At 36.8% G+C, this 20,298-nt stretch overlaps 1 long non-coding RNA gene across 1 annotated transcript in view; it reads left to right on the top strand.

Moving 5' to 3' along the window:
* The first annotated feature begins 2,958 nt into the window (after positions 1–2,958).
* The window catches only part of LOC137251783 (uncharacterized), a 29,444-nt gene continuing 12,104 nt past the window's right edge, over positions 2,959–20,298 (top strand). Inside the window, exon 1 of the long non-coding RNA XR_010953342.1 lies at positions 2,959–3,240. This is a non-coding gene — a long non-coding RNA (uncharacterized lncRNA). The remainder of the gene's footprint in view (positions 3,241–20,298) is intronic.

The following is a 20,298-nucleotide window of genomic DNA, read 5'->3' as shown; positions in this document are numbered from 1 at the left end:
ATTTCATTTTAGTAGACGCGTATATTATACATACAGACAAAAATGTCAAGTAAAGAAAATTTCAAAGAAAGTTTAGATCCTTTATTAGTAATTATAGAACAGCCCGTAAGATAAACCATTTAATTAATTAAATTTCGCCATTAGCTATATTTTAAATTATAATTAGACACAAAGCTCGATGGGCGGTGAACAAGTATTAATCCTGGATGAAAGCACGGGCGAGTTTAATCTTATTGAAAGTGATAGAAAAGCTCTAGACCACGCAGTCTTTATTCTAGATGAGAAAACCGGAGAATTTTTTGAAAAATTTTGCCACAACATTTTGGACAGTGAGAAAAATTCCGACCAGGAGTCTATCTACAATTCTGAACCAATTACAACTACACATTTTAGTGACTCAACTGATTGCCATTTTCGAAGAAACGAGGTAGATGAAAGTTCAGGTGTGATCACTAGAAAAAATAGGAAGAAAGGTCAAAGAAAACCAGATAAATAGGAGAAAAACTTAGTCAGAAAAACCAGAGAGCAAGGAAAAGTGTATTTCATCACAAACAAAATAAAAGGTGAGGTAATAGGAAAACAGAAAAGAAAGAAACGTAATCTTAAAGCCGGCTGTAATTCAAAAAAAGTGTTAGAGGAGTAAATACTTCAAATGCAATGAAGTATCTGAGGCGAGCAGGAAAGAATTGTTTATTTCATTTTGACAAAAATATGACATGGGGGCAGCGGAAAGTGTTGATTGTTAACCTAGTAGAATAACATCCCGTAGCTTCACGTACAACTAAAACTAGTAGCTCCTCAAGGCGGAATAGGTCAATCAAATATATGTTAAAAATCGGAAATGAAAAGGTACCAGTTTGCAAAATGATGTTCTTAAATACCTTTAGCTTAGGAGAATGTACTGTAAGTAAGTGGATTGGGAAGTGTAATGATTACGGCGTTCACTGTCAAAAAGCAAAACAACCAAAAAATTTATCCTCAATCAATCTTAAAACAGAAAAGCTTATCAAAGATTTCATACAAAGCCTTCCCAACTCGGAGTCTCATTATTGTAAACAAAAAACAGACAAACAGTATGTCGAACTAACTTACAACACTTATAAAGAAATTTTAAAACTTACGAACAATATATCAAAGATAAAAATATCCCACTAAACGAAAAGTCCTCTTATTTATCATTTCTTAAAGTTACACATTCTCTCAATATCGGCTTATTTAAGCCCAAAAAAGATCAGTGTGACATTTTTTTTAGTTTTAAGAACGGAAATATCGATCAAAACGTATATGAGCTGCACATTGTAAATAAAAATAAGGGGCGGGTGTACAAGGACAAGGATAAGGAAAGAGCCTTAAGAAATGAAATAAATACATTCACCTTAGACGTACAAGCCGTTCAATTAGTGCCTTTAAGTGCAGCATCATCAACCGTATTTTAAGCAAAAGCTTGCCATACATAAATTTACATCTTTTAGTTTGAAAACGGTGGAAGTTTTTTGCTACACTTGGCACGAGGGAGAAGGAGGAACAGATTCAACTGTTTTCTCTTCATGTGTTTCAAACATTTTAGAGCATCATTGTGATCTGAGCATTCCAACAGTTTTATTTAGTGATGGCTGCATTGCTCAAAACCGAAATGTTACATTGACCAATACATTGCGTTGAAATATAACACGATCATATATCAGAAATATTTAACTGTTGGTCATACTCAGATGGAATGTGACTCAGTACACTCAATGATCGAAAGAAAAAAGAAATCAAAAGAAATATATGTTTCCGCTGATTTCGATCGGATTTTGACAGACGCTAGAACCTCAAAGCCATATAAAGTGTTCTATATTGATCACAAATTCTTCAAAAACTTTTCTGGAGTACAATTTTACAAATCGATTATACCAGGTATTAAGGCAGGCGATCCCCAAGTAACAGATTTAAAATGCTTAAAATATAATTCTTCTGGTATGTACTTCAAATTGGATTATGACAACGATTGGACTATGTCCACTCAAAGAAAAGCAAAATAAAAATATTTCGCCTCTTTTTTCTAACTCATTACCAATACCAATTAGGAAATATAAAGATCTACAAAGCATGAAAAAGTCAATTCCTCAGGATTATCACAGCTTCTACGACAATTTAAGCTATGTCTAACTACTCATGACAAAGGTAGAAGGAGAAATTAAACTTTTGGTTTTGAAGTACTTATAAATTAAATTACGTCTCGATTAAGTTATGTTGAACTAATTTGTTTCTGTTTTTAGTGAATAAAACTATATTTTGAAGTAAAATAAATATACTCTTTATTTGCACAAAAATTTTAGACACATATATTTCTAAGTATGCAGTAACCTCGTATCTGCTGTAACTAACAAAATGAGTTTTTACGTTTAACTAGTCATTAGGAACCAACAAGATTAAATGGCTAGCTAACAATTGCAATAAAACGAAAACGAAAAAGCAGTTAAGTAGTTTACTTTGTTTTACTGAAGAAAACCAAACCTTTGTTTTAGTTTCTGAAAAATTGTTCTATTGTAGATACGAGGTTAACGCAGAAACAGAACGATATGTAGGTCGCGTCCAACCAATTTTTATGAAAATTCAAAACATGGCACGACAAAAAATTTAAGAGAAGCTCGACCGAAGTCTGTTTGGAGCTATATTGCCCTTGTATTTTTTTACCCCTTAGCACAATTTTTTTTTGTCAAAAGCTTTAGATACCTAACAGAGTGTCTCACTTCACAAACTCCTATATTCCTGTTAGCCTGAAATGAGTTTCTAACCACATTTAATCTAATTTGTTTGCACATATGTACGCCTGACTACATATCGCTGCATGTGACAATATTTTATTTAAATATTCGCAAATGGTCATTTATTTATAAGCAATATTTGCATTTAATTAAAAAATCTCATATAAATTGAACGTCCGATTTATTTGCATATTTACAGGCGCTTAAATGTAGCAAAGTGACACGTGTCCACTGGACGATGGCGATAAGGCGGCAACAACAAGAATAATATCAGCAACAACATCAAGAAAAAAACAACAACAAAATTATAACATCAAACAACAACTATGTAAATAAATAAATGAATGCATGTGAGTTTATTACAAAGCAATGTGAGTAAAACAGGGTACAAAAGCATGTGAAAAAGGATACTTTCAACGAGCTTTGATGCTTTGGTAAAAAATAATAAAAGGCTTCCAGCGATAAATCACACCGTCAACTGAGGCACAAGGTAATTTATCAATGTCAACAATTTTACATAAACATAAAGCAACAATTTTGTGCTATTGCTGTTGTTGTCTTTTTTCTATTTTAAATTATTTGTTGTTTAAGCGATTCAAAGTCAATGTCAGCGAGTTAACACGATGCTTAACACTTTATGCTCATACAAATTTTAAATGTATACCCACTAGCATATAAGTTTTCGAATAACACAGATGACTAGCACACCCCGCAGACGTTGTTGGGCCCCAAATTTGATCTAGTTGCATACATTTTAATAAGTTTTTAATTCTTATCCTCCGCCCGCTCTTTCTCCTTTCCTTTATCCTTTTATTCACTCCACTCTCTGTGTCTCCTTCTTCTTCTCCGTCTTTTTTATACCTAATTTTCTGTATACCTCCCTCTCTTTCTCCCTCCCCTCTCCCTCTATGGAACCTTATCTCTCTAATTTCCCCTAAATCCATCTCTTTCTTAGTCTCTTTCACCTTTCCTCGTTTTACGTCTCTCTACTTATTCTCATTCTTCTCCATCCATTATTCCCAGTCCCAGTTCCAGCGGGTTGTATATATTTTTGAATGCTGTTTCATAAAAAAAATAAAAAATCTTTGTCTAACAGAAAAATTAAGGGATGGACCACCGTTGCCACTTTGGGGTACGAAAAATAGATAAGATCCGATTCTCGGACCTACTCGATATGCTCACAAAATTTCATTAAAATCAGAGTTCTACCACAAACACTGTGACACAAGAATTTTATATATAAGATTTTATTGGGGAGGGTGAAGTTTTCTTGGAGAAGGGAAATTTTCGGGCAGCACTAGAAATTTGCAATTGTATGGCTTAACAGTTTTGTACAACTGTAGTGAACTTGAATCATATTTAGTTAATTTTCAATCTAGCAAATTTCTGCAAGATGGATGTAGCAAAGTACGCATTACGGAAAGGCAGATCAGTTGAAAGCGCCCTTCACGAGGTAGATAACTTCATCGAGAAATCATTGAGATGCAAATAATACCCCTTGACAGCCTTTCTCGACATTGAGGATGTCTTCAACAACGTTCAAACGTAGACTTACTGCAGGGCACTTATACGACACAGAACCCAAGACTAAAGTTGGATGGATCGAACATATGCTCAGGAGCTCGGGTTTCAACGAAACTTTAGGCGCTAACTATGTTTGAAAACTGGCTATCAGAGAAAATTGTCCTGTTCACAAGAAAAACTAAAATGCCCTGTTGTGGTTGTCGTTGTCGTTGTAGCGATAAAGACACTCCTCGAAAGTTTTGGGGAATGTTATCCATGTTGATGGTCTTTTGCTGAATGGACACAATCCATCGAATCAATTGGGTATTTTAGTCGCCTCTTCCGACACGCATGCCTACCGCGCGTATATTCTAAGCCCCTTTACTCGCTGGCGGTACAAAAGTCCCTTCCACCGGCACAACGATAAATCTCTTGAAATGGTACTCGACTCCTAATAAAGCTGGAAAAGGAACCTTAAGTCGAGATTAATGAAAGCTTTATCCAAGAGCAGGAACTGGTGACTGTTATGGCATATCATCCTTGGCATGTACAACACAGTCATTCGGCCGATACTAACGTATGCAGGTCTTATCCGGTGGAAGGCGCAAGACAAAAAGAGCAATCAACATAGAGTTGGAAAGGTGCAAAGGCTAGCGAGCCTGGATATGAAAGGTGTAGTGAGCAGCACACCTCAGGAAGGGCTAAACGCAATTTTTCACTTGATACCTCTACAATTTTTGGTGCAGAAATTCAACGGGAAAGAGGAACTGCGAATTTGAAAATCCAACATGTGGAAATTAACCGAATAAGGGCACACGATGATATTAGATGGTATTACAAGGGTAAGAAAAACGAAATCATAGCTGACTTAAGGTTCAACGGCGACCATATTACAGCGGGTTTTAACTTCCAAGTGTAGAAAATAAGATATGCTTCAAGGAAGGAATGGGAAGAAGGAGTAGACAGTGGTAAAAGCAGTGGTAAAGGCAATCAATCTTACCGACTTCCTGCACTGATTTCGAGACGGAGGTATATGCCATAGAGAGAGCAGCTAAAGTGCGCCGAGATATTACGGTTCCTGAAACCTATGTAATAATCTTTTTCGCCAGCCATGATAAAGATGGATATTGTGCGGAGTTGTCGATGAAATGGCCAGGAACGGCTTCAAAAAGGACATAAGCGAATAACTCCGCATGACTAACACTATGTTACCTCCTGACGAAAATCGGTTAATATGAGAAAAGGACAACGGGCTTGCTGTGGATCAACCGGATGATTGCGATGTCCCAAGCTCCGTATGATTATGTTTGAATAGGAAATGAACTAGCCTCTTTCTCAAGCTAAACAAATCTGCAATTAGAGCATTTACGTGTGTCATCATAGAACATTGCGCTATCATACCAATGCCCCGACTGTGGCAGACGCCAACAAGCTACCTCTCCGGAAGGTCTCAAAAAGCGGAGGAAGAGAAGTTGACTCGGATTTCTGGGCGACGTTTATTCAACAATCAGTCAGAGGGTGGGAAAGTGGATCTTTCACTCCCACTTAAGTTCATTAGAGAAAGCATGTATCTCGTTAAAGACCACTAGGAATTAATGTAGTTGGACGCCACTCGACACTTATAGTCTGCTAGGGGAATTGTGGGAAATTCCCACGCACGTTCTCTTAACCAAATCTAACCCTATTCGGTGCTGAGCTGAGTTGACAGCGATGGCTTAGCTACTGGATCGGACATACTATTTGTTGAATCCACCACTGCAGGCTATATTAAGCTCAGCTCAACCTGAACTTAAACGATTTTGTTGATTTTTTGTTTTAAAATCAAATCTAAATTTAATACCACTTTTTTGCCTCTTTCAGTGAAAGGATTAACATTTTAAATTACAAAATTACCCACACTTGTGCGCACAATAGAAATAATGGCAAATTTTCTGATAACTTTTATTAACGACGACTTTATTTTATTGTAGTAGTTTTTATAACCCTTTCATATATATTTCTTTGTTATTCAATTTGGCCCCTTCCACCCACTCGGTCATTAATTGCATCTTTGCTTTTGTTCTCTGGTCAGCCTTTAATCCTTTCATCTACATAAATATGTATGTATTTGCTTTTCTCAAGACTTTTGTTCGTTCACAATCATCTGATGTTTTTTGTATTGTACACAAATGCTTTCTTTGTTGCTGTCATTATTGACATTGGTCAGCAACACCCTGAAGTGGACACAGGCGTTTGGTCAATAATTGAATTTTCACGCCAAAGGCCCATAATACTCACACTATTGAAAATTTTCTCATTGGGCATGCATACATTCGCACTCTTGGCGGTTCATATATAGTCTAGGGTACGTGTGTTAATTTGTGCTCACTCAAACTTTCAACTTTTCTTTGGATTCTCAACCACTCCTCAGCATTGAACCTTTTGTTTCAATTGCCTCTTCTTCAATGTGTCTCCGTGTAGTTCGCTGGCTTATTTCGTCACTTCATAAGCATTTATTTAACAAGAAATTTGTGTTATTGTGAGTGTGTTATTGTATTATTCTTGGTTTTTGTTGCTTATGCCTCTTAATGCCGTAAATTACATTTTGGCACGCAATTAGTGGTTCATTACATTGCTTTGTCGTGCCGATGCGTCGTATCTGTCCATTGTATTTATTATTGGCTTTATGGCAATTTATTTATATTAACATATTCATACATATCGATGCTGTTTATTTAAAGTTTCCCTATGTATACACCTATTCTATACGCTCATCCTATATGACAATTAGCTATAGCATTTACCTATGAGTGGCGGCTTGCTTTGCGGATTTTCTGCGGCTACAAAGACCATAGCAAAGAAGAGAAAAAGTACTCGGACTCGCATTTTTTATTCATCACAGTATAATCTATTTGATCTTGACATCGGCCGTCGGACAGTAAGCTGGAGCGTCAAGCAATAACTGTCCGGTTAGGCGATGTGAATTTAGAAATCATTTACATCTACCCTGTTACTTGCTACCACAGGGGATATAGTCTGATTTTAGTGCGATGTTACTACCCATCACGATATGTTGCATCCTTGTCAGCAATCCGACAGCAGAAGTGAGATGTAAGCGGATAGATAACACGGCGCGCTACATTATAAACGGAGACGCTCCCACACTTACGGTAGGAAATTTTCATAGCTCGCCAGACATCTCCATCGTTTGCGCAGGCCTTGTGAACAGAGTCTTCTGGATAACTAACATAAAAATCTTACCACCTACCCATACACCTCTCGTGTGAGCGATCAGCCGAGCTCATCACATCTGATAAACGCACTTTCACCAACTTTTAAAAAGGAAAGTGGGACGAATATAAAGCAATCCCAGATAATCTTTTGGCTGACCTCTCAACCCCGACTATTGTACATCAAAGGGAACTTTCTTTCCACAAGGTTAATGAATCCGCATCGGCTCTTTTTATTCCCACCAGATTGATTCGGGAAATCCAGCCATACTTTTCAACAGACGCTACAACTTTAGTTAGATAGTTTGATCTTGTTAGACAGCAAGACTCTGACGACCCCAAACATACATAAACCTGCCCTTCAGACAGCTTGTGGTCAAATACAATCGGCCGAAATCGGAGGTACACCCAAAAACTGCAACCTCCCTGCCGCTATTCGTAAGCTATGGCCAACCGTAAAGTCTCTCTCAAACCCGACTAAGCACAATGCAAAAATATCCATAGCCTTTAGCAAAAAAGTGTTATCGTTGCGAAAAAATGACCGAGCGCTTTCTGCTGGCAATACGAGACGCATTCCTCAGTTGACAAATCCAGATGGCAGATCAACAAACGCGCATCTAAACATAAATTCATCCGTCTCCTATTACCATCACCGCCACAGAGGTAGCAGAAGCCATCAAAATTGCTGAACTAGCAAAATTGGTAAGCTCGGAAGGGATTGTCATGCCGATGCCTAAAAACCTTGTCAATAAAAGGCTTTAATACCTGGCGCTCGTGGTCAATATATCTCTGTCCACTTTAGTCATCCCTGAAAAATTAAAAATGGGGAAAGTAGTACCGTTTCTTGAGCCTGGGAAACCAGCTAAAAGCCGAGATATTTAAAGCCATCCTGTACTCCTATTTCCTCTCGACCCTTCAACTTGCCAACCACTAGCGTGGTTTTCGAAAATTACATAACAGAACAGCGCTAGACTTATCAAAAGCCTTTAACTCAGTCAATCACAATACAATACTGCAAGGATCAGTCTAGTTAAGGCACTTAACATTTTACCAAAAAAGGGGTATCGCAGTATGACGCCTTATCTCACTTTTGTTTAATTTTTAAATGCGGAAGCTTCTTCATTATGCGTCAAACCCATTGTATCCCATCCGATGATCACGCGATTATGACAAAAGCTCCGGACCCTTCCATTGGTGAGCTGTGCTGTTAAATTTAAACTCTCTCCCTAGTTTTCCAGTTCTTTAACCTTGCGAACGTTGGCAAATGTCTGCCATATTAGACATCCACGTCAATGGTATTACGCTACCGAATCCAACACTCAAAAATGGTCGGTATGACATTCCATCAGGACCTGCATTTTGGCGAGCAAGCAGCCGCAATTATACCTTTGTCACCAGGACACCATTTACACAGCGAGGCGAGAATACCCCCCATAAATTGAAAACTCAGTAAACTGGGCATCACAACAGACATCAGGTAGGTGAGAACCGCAAATGAAAGATGATGCTCCGGAAAAAATTGACTCAACAAAGGAGCGACTTGCGCGCCTTGTTGGACAGCCATAACCGTTTAAACTGTTAAGCGCCAATTAAGCAAGTAAGTACCCACTGAACACCCGTTTTTGGCAATCCAACAAGTCGCACCACTCCCTTCTTCGTTGGGCTAACTGGCGCCGATTTGTAAAACCAAGGGAATTAAACCCGTTTTCCACCTAGTCATTCCAGCGGAGAAGGGTCGCCCGCTTCTTTTGTTTCCGTAGGCAGGTTCTGGTTAGAATACCTTCTTGTTGCCGTTTGGCTTTAACTCGTGCTCTAGGCAATAAAAAGAAAAGGCTGCCCCAAATGAACATCCATAAATAATAAAAATAAATGTAAGGCGTCCATAATCTCCGAAGAGCTTTAAGGCCAAACTTCACTTCCAATTTGCGTCGCTCTCCTTTTCATATTTTCTATAAATTGGCGGGACGGGACCTAAAAGTTTGTTTCTAAAATTTCATACTAAGTTTGCAGATGAGCTAACAGTGGGAACTCAGCGAAAGTAAATCAGGAAATAACCAGCGTCGAAGTTGCCATAACTCTAGGGGCAGCCAAGGGGAAAACTTGAAATTGTAACATGCACAAAGCTCCGCAAAAGTGGAAGAGCACTACGAGCTGTGAAATTTCAGGAGCTATATGGCCAGACAACAACGATAGGAGTCTACAGAGTAGATCTAGAGCCGACACCTATAAACTTGTAGCGGTCTGCATTGAGCTTAAGGTACGCATGCGGAAAAGATGTGTAGTCTGCATAATGACCATTGCAGAAGTTTTAAAGACGTAGCTATCAAAGATACTGTTCAGCACAAACTTTCTATGTAAATGCCCGGCTCTAGCTAGAACACGTCTAAGATCTACCAGAATCCCCTTCAGTCAAACACTTTTAAAGAGCCTATTAGCTAACAGATTATCAACGAACTCATCCTTAGTTACCATTTCAATCACTCAATTTAGTGGTCTATTTTTTGACGTTGAAAAGGCGGATTTGTATGACTAATACATATTTACGCTCAGAATCTCATGAAATTTCTAGGGATCCATTGTGGACAGAACTTTTTTGGAAAGAGGGAATCCATTAACTGACCCTGGCTCAGAGCTCTGGTTCATGGAGGGATCAAAATTTGATAACAGAACAACGGCAGCTGGAATCTATGTGCCGTTTTTCAAGAAATCGATACAAATGTGATGCTACGCCATAATTTTTCAGGCAGAAATCCATGCAATAGAAGCGCTAGAGAATATATAGGGGAGGGCTTATCCTCGTAGAGTATCCTCAATATGTGAGACAGGCATGCAGCCTTGTAGTTTTACACAATTACTTCTAAGCTAGTGGATAAATTTTTAGGAATCCTTAATGATCTGGGAGCCACATACAAGGTATTTTAGGACGGATTCGCGGACCTCAGGGACATGAAGATAACGAACATGCAGACTCCTATGGTACTGAGCTTCCTGTCAGTGGAATCACAGGGGCACAAACTAGGGAAACCATAAGTAACTGGCAGTTCTTATAACTTTCATTTGAATGCCCAGGAGAATTACTTTACACTCCCTTTAAGGAGAGTATCAGCCAAACGCATTAATCTAAGTAGCAACAATACCCGAACTCTCACTGGTCACTATACGATACGCTGTAGTCTAAGATAACACCTAAGAAAGTTATATCTATGCCACACACAAATCTGCTATTTTTGTGAGTTGGTGGTGAAACGCGAAACCTTCCCATCTCAGGGCTTCGAAGCTTTATAATAATAATAATAATAAAACATTATTTAGTACGATAAAAGAACATTTTAAAGTTTAAGCTTATAGGCTTTTGCCTACATTTTCATGGACAGGTCCCCGAAGTGTGGGTTTGGCGTATGTATTACTATTTGTTTTTACCAGCTCATCAACACAGGCAATTTCACTATTAAAGATTCGAACTTATTTGTTTTCTGATTATGAAGCGTTAAGCAACTGTCAACGCACCACAAGATTTTGGCTTCAAAATGAAAACACAATTTATTACAAAGCAAAAGTTTTTCAAACCTCATTCTACCCCAAAAAAAAGCTTGCACAGGTTTGCAGAGGCACACTGTGCTATTCGAAGATTTAACTAACACAACCTTAGACGACACTATCTTAAGCATTAAGATCAACAATGGCTCCAACTCCTTATAAATATTGCAACAAAACCCCTTCTTCATTACAGAACTTATCTACAAATATCTTTGCCATGTCACACGCCACAGACGACAAGATGCTAAGGAAATGATAGTGGAAAATCTTTAGATGTTTACATGTAAGAGTCTCAGTTACATGTAGACAGCGTGACTTCCTGTCAACTGCCTTCTTGGGTACTCCTGACCCAGCCCTTACTCGTAGTCAAGCCTACTTCTATAAATACGCTACACAGCTTTTATTTGATCCTTGTCACTGTTGTCTATGGTAGTTTATTTTACTTTATTTTCAAAGCCAGTATATCTTGTTGTTTTTATTATTTTGGACTCTCATCACGCACAAAAGTATTCCTGCTTCAAATTAGCAGAAAAATCTGTTATCCTTTCATTGCTTTCATTTCTTTTTTCCCTTTGCTGTTGGCTTGCGGCGTGTTAATGATTTTCTTCACTCATATACTTACAAGCAATTACTTGACTTATTTTCATGGAGCAGAAATATTTACAAACATATTGTGTCAGTTATGAATGCACCGACAGGGTCGGATTTGCGGAATTTAAGATGGGTCTTATCTAGTCTGGCATCCTCTATTAAAGCGTCTTTTTCCTTGTTTTGTCCTAAGGCTTAACAGGCATTTCACATTAGGACTTCGTAATCTGTCCAAACTACTCGTAGAGTTTACGATTTCTCGAACAAATTCGAAAGGAATTCTTCTGAAGCACACGCGAAAATTTCCCCAACACCACAACTACTAAATTGATACGAGAATCTCGCAAGACGCCGAGTTCTAGATTTCTCTCGTCTCGTAATTATCGCTTGTGTTCGAAAAGAAATCACAAGCTCTAGTCAAAACTGCGGACGAAAGACGACCAAAATGTCAGCTCTGGCTATAGTCGCGAAGAAATTGACTATATTTCCTAATCAAATCTACGAGGCCATGGTTAATTATGGATTTGTGAACAATTAATTGGGCATTTTCTAAAGGAATTATAACTTTTGGGCCTCTAACGTTTATTCGAATATAAGTAAAAGCTTAGAATATAAACTGATTGCTTCTTCACAGCGGATGTATATGTATATAGGGTTGTCCCTAGTAAAAATAAACAAGTAAGGAAGGCTAAGTTCGGGTGTAACCGAACATTACATACTCTGTCGCCAAATTGCAGCTTGCAAAATTTTAAATTACCTTATTTCAAAAGCGGTGCCATGGTGCCAAAAGTTTACCAATTTTCTATTCTATCGCTTTATCCGTCTTTGATAATGAATTATGGCACTTTTTCTGTGTTTCGAAATTTTCGATATCGAAAAAGTAGGCCTGGTTATAGTCCGATTTCTTTCATTTTAAATAGCGATCTGAGATGAGTGCCCAGGAATATACACACCAAATTTAATTAAGATACCTCAAATTTACTTAAATTATCATGTTTACGGGCAGACAGACGGACGGATATAGTTAAATGAATTTCTTTTTCCATATCTATCGCGATTAGTTAATTCCGTTACGGGGTACCGTTATGCGAACAAAATTAATATACTCTGTGAGTTCTGCTCAGCTGAGTATAATAAATAAAATAATACTTGGTGTGATATACCTCCAATCAGATTTAGGCAGAGCTTCTCTTCCGACCACGACGGCCGTGGCTCGGTCGTCGGTCAGGCTTCGTGATATGGGCTATGAGCTTTCTGACTTGAGCACTCTAGCCTTCTAACCCGGTTCGACTTTATTCCTAACAGGACCGACTATTGTGTGCCGATGACTGCACCCTATGCAATCTTCATCCCTGAAATTCTCAGACTTGAGTTCAGCTAGAGGGCGATCGGGTGCAATCTGGAAGTACCTGACTTCAATTACGATTGCATCGAACTATTTTATGATTAAGATTATGGGGTTCCCCTGCCAAAGTGATATTCCGGCCAAATGTCAAGCGGATCTCTTAGCCCGCATCGGTACAATTTAACAGGATAATGATGGCTTTAGGGACTTCGAGATTCGGCTGGCTACTTGTGGTCTGCTCCTATATACATCAGCCTCGAGTCAGCTCAGTAAGCACTGCGCGGAAACAATGTCTTGCAGGGTAGCAACATCCTTCTGGCCGGAAGTGGATAGCAGGGGGTTTGCCGAAATGAATAGGTTCACTAAAGCTCATATATCAATGGTCATTGAGATCTTTGTTTTTTGGTCACTGTTCAATGGAAATCTATGCGGTACGTCTCAATATACATATATAGAAACCCCATCCTGCTGCAGCTGTATGGAGGATGATGAGGTAGAATCATCGAGTCACTTTATACTGGATTGCCCAGCGTTTTCCCGGAATTAGGCGAAAATATTTCGGCCGCAACTTATTTGGACCTCCGCAGGATCTATCCAAAGTTGAGATCGGTCTCATTAGAAACGATATGGTTGTCATGTGATGATTCTCTAAGTAGCTAAAGCTAATTCACCGTTATTTTATGTGGTATCACAACGGATCTTCATGCTGCCCATGTGATGCTCCCATACCAGGGCAGCTACTACCTTACCTAACCTTACCTAACTTAACATTCACAGTTGCATCATCCGAGGTCTTGCATACATATTTAAGAATACATTTTAAGCCTAAATGGTCTAGACCCTTTTTTGGATCCTTTGACAATGTGGATACCAAATAAAAGCTGCTGAGTAGTGCTTTAACTGAAATATCAATTTTTTGTAATATCTCAACCCGATTCCAGGATATACCATATGGGAAAAGCTTGCCAAATCTTCCACATATATATATATAGTTCAGAACAACGATGAACTGCAACAAAAGTAGAAAATAATTACTCGAGGTTGCTTAATTATCGACATAACAAGACAATTCCCTTGAGATTTGTATGCTAGAGACTTGAAATTTTAAACGAGTTTCGGGGGCTAATGCGAGTGCAAGACTCATAACATAAAATGGGTGAAAAATCGTATTAAACGGGGGAATCTTGCGATAAATTTTTACACAAAAAAAATTGCCTAAAATTTGGAAATAATGTCCATAAATTATTCCTATAACCAAGGAAAAAACGGCTCAGTTTTTGAGAAAATTACTGGTCTAGATTAAGAGAAGCACGTCGATGACGCAAAATTTATCGCATTTTTTCTTCGTTTTTAGGAATTTTTTGGAATTTTTGTTTTCTGTTTTGGAGTGCCGGAGGCTTTCTTAAATTGCGATTCCCCCAATCATCACTAAATAGTATAAAATAAAAGAGAGAAAACTAAGTAAGCTTTACCTTTATATTAGATGATCAAAAGGTTTTCAAAGGTTTCATAAGTTTGATACAAAGCATTGTAACTTTACAGTTTCCGCAACCCAATTGAAAACCTGTGATCGTGTAATAAATATGAATATGTTTCCAGATATTTAGCAGGTTCTGGCGGACCCAAGTTAAAAGTTTCAATGTGGTCATATTAGATCGTTCCCGAGATGGACGGGATTGTACCTTAATGGTGCTTGTAACCGGTATGTACAAGATATATATCTGACAAAGTCCCATCAACATATGCAATAATCCATAAAACCTTCATCTAGTCTGATGTATATTGGAACGATTTTCTGTCATCCCTTAATTTTGTTTCGACACAAACCGGTTTCGGCATTGTGCCATCATCAGTGTCGATTTTCGTTCTGATCTGTTGCTGTCTATTGTCTTGTATTTATAGTTCGTAGATACATGAGCACGTATTGTCAAAATTGATGCGTGTGTATATTTGTGTGTACGTGCTTTCATGTTCATTCAGAACCGATAGTGGTCGATTTGTGTGGCTGACTGAGGCAGGTAAAAGTCAGTAATTCTAGCCATTTGACCTTCTTTGTGGGTTTTTTGCTTTGGTGCGTTTATTGTTTTGTGTTTATTTGTTGGTGTATGTTTGTTGTACCTGTTCGATTTTGTCAGAAATTGTGTTTGTCTGTATATCAACATTCAAGTTGATATTTTAAAAAAATCTTTTATTTTGGTTTGAAATATAAAATTTATTTTTGTTTATTTTTGAGTTTAAATATTTTCCAACTAATTAGAAATTTCTTTTTTTTGAATAATTTCAAGTTAACACGAAAACTCAATTAAAATTATTTTAAAAATTAAAGTAAAGAGTACAAAGTAGTTAACACTATATTTACTCCCCCTCCAAGAAAATTTTAAACAAACAAATTATTAACTAATATTAAATGTAACCTTTTTTTGTTTTTTGTTGTTTAATGTATTTGTATTTAAATTAGTGTTAATAAGTATGTTTGCTGGTTTAAGTAAATCAATTGAAATATTTTTAATAGTATTTTTGTATTGAATTGTAAATGTTTTATGTTTCTTAGAGATAACTTTAAAAGGTCCTTCATAAGGTGATTCTAAATTAGATTTACGAAGAACTTTAACAAAAAGATAATCACAATTTTCTAATTGTTTATGAACGAAAAAATTTTCTTTGTTATGATGAAAAACTTTAGAACGAACAAGCGAAAAATATTCTCTTATTTTATGAAGAGCGTCATTAGAAAAATCATGTTCTTTATTACTATTTGAAATAATTAATTCATCAATCATTAATTTTGTCAAATATAATTCTTCTCATAGAATGTGGAACATAAGGTCGAAAAGGTTGTAGAGAAACATCACACCATATGTTTAAATTAATAACTGGAATATGAATTTCTTTTAAATTATTTTTAGAATTTGGATCAGAAATGGTTTTTTGTAAAAATGTATCAGTTTGTTGTTCTTTATATAAAGTTTCTAAATTTATATCTTGAGTTGAAATTGCATTTATTTCTGGAATACGGGAAAGTGTGTCGGCAACTATGTTGTCTTTTCCACGTATATATTGAATATCATTTGTAAATTGAGCAATATATTCAAGATGACGTAGTTGACGAGGAGATCTGTCTACTTTAGAATTTAGAACATGAATTAAAGGTTTATGATCAGTATAAATTGTAAAAGTTCTACCTTCAAGAAAATGTTTTAAATGTTTAATTGAATTATAAATTGCCAAAAGTTCACGATCAAATGTTGAATATTTAGTTTCTGTTGTAGTTAATTTTCTTGAAAAATAAGCTAAGGGTTCTAGTATATTATTGCTAGTTTGTTGAAGAACTGATCCAATAGCAACATTTGATGCATCTACTGCTAATGATAAAATACCATTTTTGTCGAAATGTGTAAGTAAAGTATTTTTAGCAAAAGTTTTTTTAACATTTTCGAAAGCTGTTGTGGCTTCATTTGTCCAATTTAATTGTTTGAGTTTGTTTTTAATTGCATGTGTTAACATTTCATGCAGAGGACTAAGTTCTGTTGCTAACATTTTAATATATCTGTGATAGTAATTTATCATACCTAAAAATTTTTGTAATTTATTTATAGAAATTGGTTTTTCAAAATTTGTTATGATTTCAATTATATCTAAAGATGGTTTAATACCTTCGCCTGAAATTTCGTAACTTAAAAAATTTAATTTATTTACACCGAGAGTACATTTTGAAGGTTTGATATTTAAATTATATTCTTCAAGTCTTTTGAAAACTGATTTTAAATGATTTATATGTTGATCTTCATTATCACTGGCAATAAGAATGTCATCAATGTATGTAAATACAAAATCGAAATCAGAAAATACTTCATTAATAAAGCGTTGGAAAGTTTGAGCACTGTTTCGTAAACCGAAAGGCATTCTTACGAATTCAAACATTCCAAAAGGGGTAGTTATTGCAGTTTTATGAATGTCTTCTTCTGCCATTGGAATTTGGTGGTAAGCACGCACAAGATCAATTTTGGAAAAATATTGTTTGTTTTTTAAATCAATTGTTAAATCGTGAATATGTGGTAAAGGATACCGATCTGGTGTAGTAATAAAATTAAGTCTTCGATAGTCTCCGCAAGGTCTCCAATCATTTGGTTCTTTTTTAGGAACGAGATGAAGTGGAGATGCAATAAGAGAATTTGAGGGTCTGCATATACCCGTTTTAACTAAAAATTCAAATTCAACTTTAGCAATTTTAAGTTTGATTGGATCAAGACGTCTTGGTTTCGAAAATGGTAAAATACCTTTTGTTTCTATCCTGTGAACCGTATGGTGTTTAACTTTTTTAGTATAATCTGGTTCACAGGTAATAGATGGAAATTCATTAAGTAATTTTGAAAACTTATTTTCGACAATAGGAATTTTGAGTGAGAAAATATCACTATAGTCTGTTCGTTTTTTATTCCACCGCCGAATGCTTTCTGTTTGTAGATTTCCATCTTTTCGAGTACGTTGAGACGGCGGCCTTTTGCTTGTATGTGAAGGACCCTAACTTTTTTATTCATGTTTGCTGGGGAACATTCATTTTCGACCACGTGATTCGCGAAGTTAGACTCTCGTATAATGTTTGGATTCCGTGTTTCTAATGTGTTCCCTGATCCTCGTTCTTATTTGCCGTCCCGTTTGTCCTATGTTACTGTTTTGGCATCTACAGGTAAGTTTGTATACGCCCTGGCTCCTAATCGATCCTCTGCGTTAGTGTTAGTTCTTGGTTTCGCCCTAGATTGTTCGAAGTTGTGAACGACGTGTTTGCCAATTTATATATTGCTTTTCCAGTATATGCCATATTCGTCCAGGTGTTATTATTTTCCTTTTCAATATTTATTTTTGATCTCCATGCGTCTTTTTAAGCTTATCTACTAGTGCTTTTTTATATCCGTATCTTTATCGCTACAACAACAACATAATCTAAAGTCAGCGCAAATTATTTCAAGAAAAGCTTGCATGTATTCAGGCATGAAATTAATTGTCAGGACTGTGAAAAAAGACTCGACGTATGAGTGAATCCAGCCCTGTTTACTCCTGTATCCTATTAGCTTGTCTCAAATTCAAAGTGACTCATTGACTTTCATATGCCAACATGAAGAGCAGCCACATAATAAGAAAACTTTTTCCAACACAAACATTTCACTTAAATATTTTGCCTTATTGTTTTTGTCTCTTATTATTTTTTTTTTTTCATTTTCTTTTTTCGTTTTGTTTTGTACATTTGTACAAAGTGTCAACTTGCACGTACTTAAAATTAAACAATTTAAGCCAGCACGTAACACAAAAGCAAACACCTTAACATTTCATATCCAGCTCAAATGCTTTTGCAACTTCTTAGTTTGGCTTACAAACTGACATTAGCTAAAAGATAATACTTTTGTATGTATTCTTTTGTTGTTACAATCATTTGTTTACTTACTTACAAATGTATTTGGCTCGCCATTTTAGCTACGCTGATTGGCAAGATATTTGTTACCTTGTAAAAGAGGCTCAGAGGATATGCTCGCTAATTAGCAAACAGGAAAGTCACATGAAGCGAACGGTATCTTCCAAGAGGTTTAACTTTAAGGGATACATAAGATATTAGGCAGATGTATATGTGTGTGAAGTATTTGGTATTTATAATAATTTGGAGAAATATGTATATGAGAGATGTTCTAATAATATTAATTGTTGTTTTGAGTTATGGCCGTAGTACGGAGCCGTAGTTATGATAACGGAAATGGGTTTAATGATGCACGAAAACGAATTGTTATTTATGTTAAAATGTGAGAGTAATGGTGGCCTAAGGGGTTTGTAAAATAGGATTATTCGCTTTGTATTTAGAAAAAGCAAACGTAATTAAAGCACAATTTCTTCAAGCCACACTTCTTGTACAAAGGTAGGGAAAAGGACGCGCGGTGCTGCAACATTTCAAAAATCCTACTAGGTTAGACTCAAAAATTTGTTAATGTCTCTAAGGAGCTTGAGGCTCATGATGAGCCTACTAGCTGACGTCTGGCGTCACATGCTTATAAGTTGGGTCTTATCAGGAAAATCAATCAGATGTAGAAGAGCGAGTTGCAGGAAGAACGCTTTAGCACGTTCTGTGTTCGTGTCCTGCGCTCGAGCGGTAATCGTTCTAGCTACCAAGGCGGCAGAGTCCCCAGATTTGGAGGAAGCAATTAAGCTAGGTCTTAGGAAACTTCTAGTAGTTACCTATAGGACTATAACATGAGTCCTGATAACTTATTGTGGTTTTTTTCGTATGGCCTTCAAACATATTCAGTTCAACCCTTCCTTATTTCCTCAACAATATTATAAGTATTCTACTGAAGTTTGCCGAAAAGTTCCTTTCTTCAAGTCAGCTCATTTTCTAGAATATCTGATACTTCTACCTCTCACGATGGATTTGAAATGTGCTCCTAAATGCTCCTATATTAAACAAAATATTTCGCAAGTATCACACGGAACGGCATATTTAAGAAACTAAGCAGCATCGCCGTAAGCTGGCGATTGATTTTTAAGTGACCTTCATTAATTTCAATCCAAAGGTGGTTTTATAAACAAGGACGAATAGAAATTTTCGGGTTTGCTCTACTAATCGGCCGATCACCACAACTGAATTCGTTGATTTATCTTGACCGTTATTCAAGGGGTTATTGGCTACGACTAAATAGCATAATCCAGATCCAGATATATATCATCATAATTTATTGGCGCTTAATCCCTTAAGTGATCCACAACAAGCCGCGCCAGCTATCACTGCTTCGCAATAGCTGACGCCATTTGGGAGCACCATGGGAAGTCAAGTCCTCCTCCACATGCCTCGTCCAACTCAGTGGAGGTCTCCCCCTTCCTCTACTTCCAAGCTATGGTGTCGACTGAAATACTTTCTAGATCGAAACCTCTTTGTCATTTGCTTACCGTAACGTAGACAGTGAAGCCTCCACTATATTCATATCTGCGTAAATCTAATATACAGCGTGATTTTTGTTCGTCGAGAGAGGACTTTTCTTTTATATTGCCTACTCAGTCCAAAGAAGCACTTGTTGGCAAGAGTTGATCTCTCTTTGATTTCTGAGCTTACATACTTTTTGCTGTTAATGCTAGTTTCCAAATAGACGAAATCCCTCACAGTCTCGAATTTATACCCGTAAACATTGACGTGGCTGTTAAGGCGCAAATGCGCCGATTCTTTTATGTATGACAGCAGGTATTTTGTCTTGTCCTCATTTATCGCAGGATCAACATTTTGCTTCTTTATCTATTCTAGAGATTGGAGAACTCACAACGTGCTTATTCGGGCCTACAGTAATTATACGCTATTATAATAGATTGTACCTTCACGGAAAAATTCTTCTGC

This window comes from Eurosta solidaginis, chromosome 5, assembly GCF_040869045.1.
Source record: "Eurosta solidaginis isolate ZX-2024a chromosome 5, ASM4086904v1, whole genome shotgun sequence".
Lineage (NCBI taxonomy): Eukaryota > Metazoa > Arthropoda > Insecta > Diptera > Tephritidae > Eurosta > Eurosta solidaginis.
This window is presented reverse-complemented; position numbering and strand designations above follow the sequence as displayed.